Raw genomic sequence first — 12,915 nt, forward strand, 5'->3', positions numbered from 1 at the left:
TGGCAGTAAGCCAATGAGTCTAAAAAATAGTTTGAGCCAACGTAATAAAAAGGGCCCTTTTGTAGGATCCAGTATCTGGTTCCGGATCCGGCAGGATCTTAAGCAATGGATTCGGTATCCGGCAGGATCCTAAAAATCAGGATCCGGTGCATTTCTAATACATATACTTGCATGCATATACGTACTTGCAGTGCAGTGTGGCATACTGTACGTGTAGTTGCATGCCCCATCTACAACCAGCAAGAACATCAAGGACACATGACGCTACATGATGTACACTCAGCACAACAGGGGGGGGGGGGGGGGTGAGCATGCGTGCGCTTGTGTGTGTGTGGGTGTGGGTGTGTGTGTGTGTGTGCATGTGCGCGCGTAGCCTGTGTCACAGAAAGTGTGGGGTGGAGGAAGGGATGAGGTGCATCAAAAAGAAGTGAAGGGATGAAGAGATGAAGGGAAAATAAAGAAAGACAGGATGAGACAAAGGAAGATACGGAAGTGAAGGCAAGAGGAGGTGTATTCCTGCTGGATTTCCCGCCTGGTTTCTTCAGAGATAGACAACTACATGCATGACTGCTCCCTCTCTCATACTACACACATGCACACGCACACGAGAGAGAGAGAGAGAGAGACAGAGAGAGAGACAGAGAGAGACAGAGAGAGAGACAGAGAGAGAGAGAGAGAGAGAGAGAGAGAGAGAGAGAGAGAGAGAGAGAGAGAGATGGAATTCTGCTACAATCTTGTTCCATCTCTGAATCTTTCATCTCAGTATGTAATGTGTAATGGCTGCAGATATTCAGAGCAGCAAAGGCTTCTGGGTAATATAATACCTCTAGCCTACATTCAGCTCCTCGTGAGGAGCACACAGTACAGTAATACTCTGATTTATCTAGGAGGGGAGGAGACCCAGATTCAGTCAAGTCAGCTGTTTTGGGGGTTAAGGGCGAGGTGAGGGAGGTGGGGCACTCTCACAGTGCATCGAGCATGAGCGGCTAGAGGGCAAAGGTGGACAGGTGACTATTACAGACAGGCCCACCGACATGGAGGGGACGAAACGGGTCAGTTCAAGGGGCTTTCAAATGATTTTGTTCTAGGCTGTCAGTGGCACGGTGGGGCCAGTGGCCCATGGTCCTCAGATAAGATAGAGGGACGGGTAATTAATATTATTAAAACCTTTAAGAGTGTACCGTCACACTGGTGTGACAGGTATGTTCGGGCAGTGAAAGTTCTATAGAATTCTGGGCGTCATTCAGTACAATTTAGAATTTTAGAATCTTGCATTGTTATAGAACGCATTCTTCTTATAGAATGTTCAAAAACCCACACTCTTAAAGTGTATATCGCAGGTTAACTACTACTTTGGATCAATGTGTACACACTGTATTCAATAAATGATCCACATATATAAGTCCCTCCAAAAACGATGTTAAACAACGATTTTTGTTGTTTGTTGTGGCAAATGTGGGTTTAACCGTAACCTGGCGACTACGTCAGGCGAGGCCATGGGTGAACGTTCTAATTTTATTTGCCTGGAATTTTACATAGGCGAGGTGACGATCACTAATGATATAACGGCCGTGGCCTGCAGGCCTATAATAGAAATCGCAACTGTAATCGTGCGGCTTTTCTCATGCAGGGCACTGTAACAACTTCCAAATGATTTAGTAACTTTTGGCCAACTAGTTTTAGTAGAAATGCTATTCATGCAGGGTTGCAAATTCTGCTTGGACCTATAGGCTAGACTATGCGACATGGGCTTCTTTTTTTACTAGTCCCTTCATATTTTTGGGCTTGCTTTTAATCATGTTTAATGAACTGCCAATATCGTGTCAGCTAAATGCAATAGGCTACCTAAATTACAAACAGCACAAACGGGAAATGATCTGCGTAGCCTAAAATGTGCTATTCGCCCGACTGGGGAGGGACTGTCCATGGTGCTGAAATCGCGTCAAACTTTTCCAAGGTGCAAAACAGTAGGCTAAAGTAGGCCTATACCACCCGAGTCATGTCGCTGTTGTAAAAATCACATTTTCAATTTCCTTTGACTGTTCTATAGAATTACATGCAACTTCAATAAAGGTCACCCACATGCGTATCACAAATCAATAGCATAGGTAGACCCTAACCCACGCGGCGGCGGGACTATTTCGGTTAACCAATATTCCTTGGGAAAAAAAAAAGTCCGAGTGTCACAAAAAAACTACACTGACCGTAATTATAGGCCTACCAAACGAAATTATCCAATAGAATAAATCAAGTCTTCAGTTTCAATAATCCACGTTGTGTGGCGCAAATGTAGCGCCTTCCAAGTCTCTCGCGGCCAAAAGTGACTAAGCTCACCTCTGATGATATAGCCTACTTATGTTCCAGGTTACTCACGGCACGGAGACGATGCAGGATAATCCATGGAAAGTCTTCAAGTAATCCAAACAGAGCGATTCAAGCAAGACAGTAAAACAACAATAGTCGCCAGATCAAACATAAATACCAAAACTAGCCTATAGGCCAATGTAGATTTGGTATGACGTTTGATAAAAGCATCTCATTCAGATGGCCAGGGAGAGAGGCAAACAATCGTTCAACAGCGTTGGCTGGAGCCTTCGAGTAGAGCCTTTTGGTTGTATCTTTTCAGTCTCTATTTTCCTACTACGCGCGTTGGATCCACGTTTTTAGATGCGTCCCAGCATCTCTATAAAAGGGTAGGCTATTTCTGTCCGTCCGTCTGAAACGCGTTCTTCAAATTGTTCCCTTCTGTGTCCACAAGGTGGGAGAGTTGACTATTTGGCCCGGAGCACGCAGCTGATTGCATTGTGAGACAAGTGCAGCGCGAGTACAATGAAAGTGCTGCTGCATTGAATAAGAAGCGGTGATAACGCGCCAGTTGCCCTAGCCAGGACAACTGAGGGGGCATTCAATTTTAGGCATTATTTTGCGTTTGGGCCGTGGGAGGAAACTTCGTTTCGTTTTCACCAACACCACTGTGAAGTGTGTGTCACTATGTTCACGGTCTTTAGGGACTGTTCGTAATTTACCGGGGGGGGGAGGGCTGGTGCGTAGGGGGGGGAGGGCCATGATGAAAAAAAATGAGGTGGAGGGGAGGGCCATGGCAAAAAAAATCGGAGTTAGGGGGAGGGCCATGGAAAAAAAACCGAATTTATTTTATTTTATTTTTATTATTTTTTTTAAACAATAATAAAACATGTTCTGAAACACATCGCTTTGCGATGCAAGGTCCCGGTGCATGCTATAGCACTGAAGCGTGTATCTGTAGTCAAAAAACTATCAGGTGCAGCTACTGTAGATTGCCCGCGCTGACTCTCTTTCACTGTAGGATTGCTAGTGCTACGGAGGAACATTGAGCATCATAGAAAATGCCCGTGAGCAAATATCAAACTAGCTGATGTGAACTATATGGGCTAAACAGTTTGGGAAGTTTTGACAACGAATTGGATGGGCATTTCCAGAGGAATTTTGGAGAGGTGTTGTAGTCAACTGGTGGTCACAGCCTCTGGTAAGCCATGATTTTATTTATTGGCACCGCCGTGTGCTTACATTTGTGTTCAAAGAACTTCAAAGACCCCAACCAGACCGGAAAGAACTACCTAGGCCTAGACATTTGGCCTAGACGTACTTTGGTAGAACGGTGCAGTGACGCGAGTTTTTTTTTAGCTTGTGGTGTCAAGGTAGTAATAAAAATGGTATTAACGGTGATGTGTTGGCCATGCATCATAAGGTCTTGAAACCATTGGAGGAGCTAACTTGTTGTGAAGAGAAGTCTCATCACTTTGGTGAACAAAAACGGACCAACTAAGCAAGGAATTATGTACATTTAAAGCGTGACGGGAGAAGGGAATGTCACCAAAGTTGTGCATCGTGTCAGGTAAGAAGTGACTTTTGTTTCTTGCTGTGGAGATTGGATTCGTAGAAGCGTGTATTGGTATGCTAGGTCTTGCCTGTTGCTGGTGAAGTAGTCTAGCTTAGCCTCGGAGTTGGCTATGGGGTGAATCTGAAGGAGAGCACAGCCGATGGTATGTCTGGCTTGTCTACCATCACAGTTGTCAAAGTTGAATTGCCGCGGTGTGTAATGGCTGTGCTATTGTTGGATGTTTTGGAATGTTGTACTGGTTCTGTTTTGGCAATTTGTTCCTTTTGCCTCTTGCTGCTGATTTGACCACCATAGCACCGCCACCACCTATTAATGCGTCTTAATGGCCTACGTTAAATGCAAACTAAAGGTGGCTTTCTCACTCTCCCTGTATCAATAGCCAGCAATGGCTCGAGCTGCTTTGGCGCTTAGCCTACTTCTTGCTCCGATCACATCCCGAACTCTTTGGCCGTCAGAGTGTAATTACATTCGGGAAGGTAGAGCTATGCCTGTGTGTGTGCGTGCGTGCTTTTATGCGCGGTCTGGGAGACCGAGATGCACCTGATCCACAGTCGCAATTGCAAGAAAATCTAAATTATTTGAAAGCCCGGTCACCTCTCACGAGTGCATCGCATAGCCTAGTCAAAGCATTTCTTCTAATTTCACACATTGCACACTGGCCATGCTGAAGAGACAAACTGTCAAGGCAGCGCGATTTGCTCTTGAGCCACCTCCACATCAGGTGCGCGTTTCACTTCCGCAAGAAGAACATTAATAGTGTCAAAGTGAGATGTTAAAGAAAAAAAAGTTAAATCTAGCCATCCTTGTTTAGGCTACATAAAACATGAGGAAGTTATTCAGATGTGATTCGCCATTCCTCACCCTAAAATTGATTAGAACGCAGGAAATAGCATCTAAAAAACAGTTTTTTTTCACAGCACCCCCTGGTCAAAACCAGTTCCTGCGTCCCTGGCTTCGCTACTGTGCTGAACATGTAAAACGTACCTTGTGAAAGGCGCTGCTTGTCGAGCAGGGAAATATTGAAGCTACGGTGGGGAAACTCTCTCCACTTTGTAGTTTACAGTAGTAACAACTCGGACATTGGTATTGAAATGGAAGTTTTTATTATTATTATTATTATTATTTTCACTTAACACGTAAAAAAAATAGTGAATGCAATTTGTCTTGGTGACAGTGGAGTTAAAAGGCATCCCATGCAGCCGCAGAGGTAGATTCTTGCGGCTTCTCATAGGTATCCACTGATATCGATAGCACATAATAGTGCAGACAACCGCCCTTGATGTAGGCTACTCTGACTGTTCTCATGATGGTTGTTCATCTACCAATTTGAAATATATATATTTTTTATCTGTAGGGGGAGGGCCATGGGAAAACAAAATTGAAGTGGGGGGAGGGCCATGGGGAAAAAATTTGAGGTGGAGGGGGGGGCCATGATTTTTTTTTTTGACCGGACTTCCAGCGCACCAGCCCTCCCCCCCCGGTAAATAACGTACAGTCCCTTACCCCCTTATGAGACTTCGGCCCGAGGATGTCAAACGTGAGGGGGGCGCTTCATCATGTTGTGTATGATCCCAGACAGCAATTAGATTTGGGCCGGGTCCGTTTTCAAGTCAGCAGATCCGCATAGCAGTCACAGTCATTTTGCCGATCAGCGGCAGCTCCGATCCGGACCAGTAGTTTGACAGTCAGTTTTGAAGACTCCTGGCGGATGCGGGCCTGTATAAGCAATCCGGACGCGCCATAATAAAATAATTCAGTCCGATTTGAAGGCGAGTGGCGGGTGCGGGCCATATAAAGCAATCCGGACGCGCCAAAACTGAATTTGTTCCCCAACTGTCACTTTGGAACCCTCAGAGAGAGAGACCGTTCTTCAGTTTACCTCAGCTGAACTCAACTATCCGCCTGTGTCGCGTCTCGTCCAACACTGCACTGTCTTGACTTGATCATTCAATGATGGTAAGTAATTATTTAACTTAATACTATGGTAGAAGTAAAATACACTCACTCGCCGTCGCCACTACTCTTTCAGCGTTTTAGTCCAGTGAGTTAATTACCTCCTCTGTTGTGTCGTGAAATGGCTTGGCCGAGCACTGTATCATAACACCGCAGCATCGCGCTAACGTGCTGCTGTCTTTGTGGCTGGCATCATAAGCTTTTGATGAACCCACTCAAAATGTGTCATGATCGGGCTATTTGAGTCAATTTTAGCGGCGTTAGCAGTAATGGTGATAATCTTTTATGATGATAACATCCCAAACATACCCTATCAACACGGGACAGAAACAAAGGTAGTTTCTAGTCGACTAGCACTACTACCGGTAGTTCTGTCTCTACCGCTGTGATTTGTATAACATTCGCCAAAAAAGCTAGGTATAGGTGCGAGTGTGATGTACATGATGTGTTCGATTATTTCCAATCAATTTCTGATGGCTTAATAATCACCGTATCCATGTTGTGCCGCCGACAGCAAACATTCTGTGTTGTGCTATTAGCTCACCTTGAGCTGAATTCATTTGACATCACGCAGTTTTTGTAACTCCTTGATTGTTGTAGCCTATTTACACAAATCCTAAAAGGCCGTATTGTTAGTTTAATAACTGCATTGTGATATAGGATATAACATGGATTAGACTTCATCAAAATACTGTGAATTAAAGCTCATGCATGCATGTTGTATGCAAAACGTTCAAACTTTTTTGTCTTTCTTTTCCTCTTTGCTTTGGGTTGGGTAGAATTGTACGGTAGGTTCAGCCATTCCTTGATCGACCTGACACCAGCATTAGGCCTACTCGATGTGTATGAAGTAAGCTGCCTCTGCATCAAGTGAGGGAAGAAGCCGCCACTGAAAAGCTTTTTGGACTGTCATTTGAAGGTATGAGCCGAGAGTTGTAAACATGGATGCCAATTGTACTAGGCCTATATATTTTCACAGTGAAATCCCAATAACTATTATTCATACTTATTTATTCTTTTTCTGCTACAGGACACAAATGAAAGGACAGGAATTCTGCTCTGCGGCGTTGGCCTCACTATTTATTCAAGAAGCCCTTGGACACCACCAGAATGTATGAAGTAAGTTGTTTTTATGTTATGCATTAAAGCCCATGCATGCTGGCACGCCCCCCCCCCTCTCTCTCACTCACACACACACACTTGTTGTACAGCACTCAATAAGAGCTTGCCTGATGCTGTTGTTTGGTGGCCTGAATGTGCATAGAATACCTACTGTCTACTTGAATAGGTTTATTGTATGTTCTATGTATTTCTATGACAAACTTTCAACCTTTTTGTGTTTCTTTTTCTTTTTGCTTTGGGTAGAATTGTAAACAGTAGGCACAGTCATTCCTTGATCGACTTGGCATCAACATCGCTCGATGTGTATGAAGCTGCAAGTGAGAGAAGAAGCCGCCACTGAACACCTTTTTGGACTGTCATGTGAGTGTATGAGCTGACAATTTAACTTCTTTAACTGTTGATCCTGCTGAGACATATGTAAGTGGCTTGATAATGTCTCATTTACACTAATGTCAAGCTGGTCTCCGGCTAACAAGACTACCATGAAATCTTAAAGTTTTGGACAGGCGTCCGTCTCAATTTCACCATTGTGTTGTGCCATACTGGACAAGTATTACTTGCTCAGTTTTGACAACCTAATTCTATATTCTGCTGTGCAACTTGTGCACAAAATTATTCACAATTCTGCTCCACCACCTCTGAAAACTTTTATCCTTGCTCTGAACAAATTAGCAGAACAACTAGATCTACCACCAGAGGAAATAGTAGCCTCCCAAGCTGGGTAACAGCATACATTTGCACAATCTGTTTTTGCAGAGCAACAAAATAATGGAATGCCCTTCCCACCCACATAAAAGGCATTACAAACTTTTATTCATTCTCACTTGGAGTGAAGAAATGACTTTCATGTACCCAGTCTGGTCACAACTAATAGTTTTGACATATTTTAGTGTGTGTGTTATATGTTTTCTTACCTGCCCAGGGAATGCAGATGGGAATTAGCTTTTAGCTATAATGTGGTGCAGGTCATCTTTTTTTTTTACTATGTAACTAATGTACTTTGCACATGGTCCCTGATGAAATAAACCAATAAACTAAACTAATTGTAAACATGGATGCCAATTGTACTAAATATTTTCACAGTGAAATCCCAATAACTATTATTCATAATTATTTATTCTTTTTCTGCTGTAGGACTCAAATGAAAGGACAGGACTTCTACTCTGCTGGGTCGGCCTCACTACATATTCAAGAAGCCCTCGGACGTCATCAGAATGTATTAAGTAAGTTGTTTTTATGTTATGCATTAAAGCCCATGCATGCTGGTGTGCACACTCTCTCACTCTCACGTACTCTCTCTCTCACACACACACACACACACACACACACACACACACACACACACACACTTGTTGAACAACACTCAACCAGAACTTGCCTGATACTGTTCTGTGGTGGCCTGAAAGTGCATGGAATACCTACGGTATACTTGGCTAGGTTGACTGTATGTTCTGTGTACGGGGTCATGTTCCCACAGCCCATTGGTCCCACAGCTTATTCCTGCTGCTCCATGTTCCCACATTTTTAAGAAATTATTCAAATATACAGTGCACAGCAATAATGAGTATACCCTTGTTGAAAAGTAACATTTTGAACACACAAGTTATTCCCAAAACGCCCAAAAAAGTGTAATACAACATCTTTTGAGCTTACATAAGAAAATTAAGGCCAATTGTATAACTTAAATGACATATTTGCCCATTTTTGTGAAATTATGCTGGTGCAAAATTGAGTACACGCCTATCATAGTGTCTGAGAAGGGGCCGTGTTTGCCTGAATTGTCTCGAAATTTAAAGGGATTAAAAGGGAGGTCATTGTTGTGCGTTTTATCTTTGCCTTGCATTTAACTTTTACATTTTGAGTCTGCACCTGGCTATAATTGATGTGTGTGAGATTCGAATGAAATCCTATAGGGAGTATCATGATCTGTTTCAGTAGTTACAGTACATGTTGACAAGCATATTTCTTTTGGTGAAATTCAGCTTCCTACTGTTGATGGCACCCACACAGCCCCAAGCCATGCCACTCCCACTACCATACTTGACTTTCAGCATGAGGCACTTTCCTTTGTACACATCGCTTTTTACCACCACACATCTTGACATCATCTAAAGCCAATTTGTTTATCTTGATGTCATTAGATCAGAGGACATGGTTCCAGTAACCCATATCCTTAGTTTGTTTGACTCTGATGAGACCATGATAAACAAATTTGCATTTGATGCTGTCAAGCATGTGTGCCATTGACTGAAATGTTAAATACATCATTGCCGTGATTAAGGCGATTACATTTCTAACCAAATATTAAACATTGACATGTTATTTAGAGAGTCGAGAATTTTAACTGATTTGATATGACAATATGACCCGTTTCTTTTTTTTCTGAAGAGAATGGTGATTTCATCACAATCTTCTAATTTTGTGAGTTACTTAATTCATGGTTTCTTGAAGCCAAAAATATGCAAGAATAAACAAATTATTGGCATAGTTTAAAATGTGGGTCGTGAATCTATAATCTATGAAAGTGTAACATTATTGATGGAATTATGGAAATAAATAAACATTTTCATGATATTCTAATGTTTTGGCCAGCACCTGTATGTGTCAGTTCATTCACAATCGTATGTAATTTGTGCCTGCACATACATCTGCATTAAGTCTAACGTTTCCCTTCTGCTTTGTGTGCTTTTTAATATCTTACAGTGTGAAGAGGCAACAAGGGAGAGATGAACGCTATCAAAAATGTGGAGATGGATCTGGCAGCCGACTGCTTTGGCACACACCCAACAAGAAACAAAACAATAAAGAATACTAAAATGCATAATTTGTAAGCAGCTCATTTTTTAAAAACATTGTTTGCTCTTGCTTGAAGGTGCACTGTGCAAAATTGTGGCCAGAGTAGGTATTGCATCTATGGTGCTCATTGAAACTGTGCTGTCTACTGCTAATTTAGATTTTTGCATGAATACCAAAGTGTAGTGAGTTTTGCAGCTAAAAATGTCTATTTCTGGAAATTCAACATGGCGGACCATGGAGAAGATCCCCCTTTTCATGTATGAAAAGTGCAAATTTCCCAGTCATGTTGAATACTTTGGTGGTGGTAAATATCTGTTAAAAAGTTAACATTTGTGAATGGGCATAATGAATTCTGGAAATGAACAACTAAAAATATTCCACAGTCCACCTTTAAAGGGGTATGCCACTATTTTGGGGCTTAATACAGTTAAAATCGTTGGCCAGGGTTTATATAGGTTGTTAAGTGTCTTATTTTTCATGTAAGCCGTTGTCTTGTTTTAAGACAAGTTAGAAGAGGAAGCATGTCGCTAAGCTAGTGAAAGTCAATGGATCCGTGTAGCATGTAGCAATGCTACATGGATGCATTGACTTTCACTAGCTTAGCGACATACTCCCTCTTTTAACTTGTCTTAAGGCAAGACAACGCTTCACATGAAAAATAAGACACTTTACCACCTTTATAAACCCCAGCCAACAATTTTAACTGTATTAAGCCCCAAAATAATGGCATATGCCTTTAAATATCCCTTTAATCCGGATCAGGCCCAGATAAGGTCCGGATAAGGTCCGGATATGGGCCAGATGAGCCCCAACTGTGTATTACGGATCAGGGCCAGATCATGGTCAGATGCGTATTACGGACCTGGGCCAGATCTGGCCCAGGTCGGCCACAAATTCCAAACATGTGGATTGGACCTGGGCCAGATCCATTCCGGATCCGTAATCCGGACCTGTTCCAGCTCAGCGCCATTGTAAAATAAGAAACCGGGCCAGACCAGGATTGCGGACCTGGCCCAAGTGCCTGCCAACATCTGTCACAGATCTGGGCCAGACCCATTTTGCTGTCTGGGATAGTGTCACGTTGTGCAGCTCAACTAGGCCTATGTGGTTTGTCAGAAACTCGCGGCAATGACAATGAAACGTGGTGCTCGAAACAAGTAGACAAATGCGCCATTTGACATACGGTGTACTGATGTTCTCGGACGTAATGCAAGGGAGGTTCATTCGTTTTCTGACGGCCGTGTGGACCGCACAGGTGCTTTCCGCTGTGCCCAGACAGATTGCTTTGCAGTCGTTTGAATTCGGTAATCTCTGGCACTCTTACAATGCAGCCGACTGCTTTGCACCTTGCCGTTAAAAAGCTTGGAGCGAATGATTCACCCAAACGGTTTTATTTATTTATTAGCCTACTTGTCGCTGTTTACATTCTTTCCCACTTGGACATGATGCTGAAATGACGTGATAGACCTAGGCTACTAAAGGTTGATACTAACAATGTCTGGTAATTTGTAGTGTAGGCCTAGGCCTACTTGAAATTTGAAATCACATGGTAGGCCTACTTCTCCAAATTCAAGCTTTCGAGACTCGCACTTTGAGGCAAGCGCAATCGTACCCCCCTCCCCCGGGCATTTTTTTTTTTTTTTGTTTTTTTTGGCATAGTTCGAACACGGGTTTTTACTGCCTCACGGTCACATGGCACCCTGTAGCGGTCATGATATAATATTGCCAATGATATTTATTTCATACCCGTACGGCATAATTCAATCACACACCGTACAGAATGCAGGGCTACCGCTACTGCGGGCTACTGAATGGCCTCGCCTGACGTCACACAATAGGGTGATTCTCACGAAGCTAAAAAAATCAATGGCAATGAGGTTTTAATGGTTAAATATGACATGGATTCTTTTGATAATATACATTACTGTAGAGCAAGACGTGTACTTTCTGGTACACTAGTTCATTTTAAAAAATGTTATTTTTATTTTCCACTTTTTATGCATTTTATAGGCAAATTCTCATTACCGAAATGTGTCCCGACCAAAATTTCTGGTCTTTGAATTAGGTTAAAACATAATAAAAAAAATTAAAATACGTAAATTACACTACAAGAGCGTTGGTCTATGTCTGAAGTTTCATTAAGTGTTCCTTGTTGGCAAATTAAATAATGAACACTAATGAATATGTCAAGAAAAGATCGTGTCCCCAAGTTTTTCTTCTCATTACCGCAATATATTTCAGAGCTACAATTAAAAGCCATCAGAATTTCAATATGAGCTGAAACTACCTACAATTGATGTGTACCAACAGGAGATTCAAGATGGCTACATGATTAGTCAGCCTTATTGTTTGTGCCTGTAAAATGTCACAATTTGTCTCAAAAATATGCAAATACGACAAAAGTGGTTCTCATTACCGAAATTAGTCAATATTTCAAAATGAAAAAGATTTTTTCATTTTAAACTTGCTTGGTAATAGGGTATTCCTTTTCAGAATTCAACAATGGTCATGAATTAGCTATGTCATAATTACTCAAGTTACAGTTAGCATTATTGTGCTGAGCCATCTCATTACCGCAATACACATTCTCATTACCGCAATGTTTTAAGTACCTTTCGGTAATGAGGATTGTCAATTTCGGTAATGAGACTCTATGGTGATTTACATTTAGAATATATTTTCATGACATATATCCATTTCGCTTTTTTTATTTATTTACATTTTTAAACATGCAACTGCAACCTTAAATACAAATTATATTTTTGCAGTATAAATATTGTCACTATTTCACTTAATTACAGTTAAAGCACTTACATTGCATCCATTTCGGGTTAAAATATGCAATTGTATTGAATCAATATTCGATATACAATATTGTAAGTAAACAAAGCAAAAGTAAATGCCTAACATATGCAATAGCTCTAATGGGGGTTTGTCTGTAAAAGTGATCATCGCCCCATACATTACATAAGCTAAATTGAGTGGTCATACAGGTGTTGTTCATAGACCATTTTTTCTGTTCTCATCCTTTCTGGCAAATGTTGTGGTGACTTTTATATTTTGTCCCACCCTTGGAAGAACAACAATCGACTATGGGCCAGAAACCCTGTTGTGAAAGTTCATTGAGAGCAAGTAGCAACTTAATTCTTGCTCATATGCCAATC

At 41.8% G+C, this 12,915-nt stretch overlaps 1 long non-coding RNA gene across 1 annotated transcript; it reads left to right on the forward strand.

The window, feature by feature from the left end:
* The first annotated feature begins 5,455 nt into the window (after window positions 1-5,455).
* On the forward strand, window positions 5,456-9,779 carry LOC134443685 (uncharacterized). Its single transcript, XR_010033708.1, has 6 exons — window positions 5,456-5,836; window positions 6,613-6,752; window positions 6,864-6,952; window positions 7,199-7,315; window positions 8,090-8,178; window positions 9,659-9,779. It is a non-coding gene; the product is annotated as an uncharacterized LOC134443685 (long non-coding RNA).
* The last annotated feature ends 3,136 nt before the right edge of the window (window positions 9,780-12,915 follow it).

The sequence above is a fragment of the Engraulis encrasicolus genome, unplaced genomic scaffold (assembly GCF_034702125.1).
Source record: "Engraulis encrasicolus isolate BLACKSEA-1 unplaced genomic scaffold, IST_EnEncr_1.0 scaffold_356_np1212, whole genome shotgun sequence".
Taxonomy (NCBI): domain Eukaryota; kingdom Metazoa; phylum Chordata; class Actinopteri; order Clupeiformes; family Engraulidae; genus Engraulis; species Engraulis encrasicolus.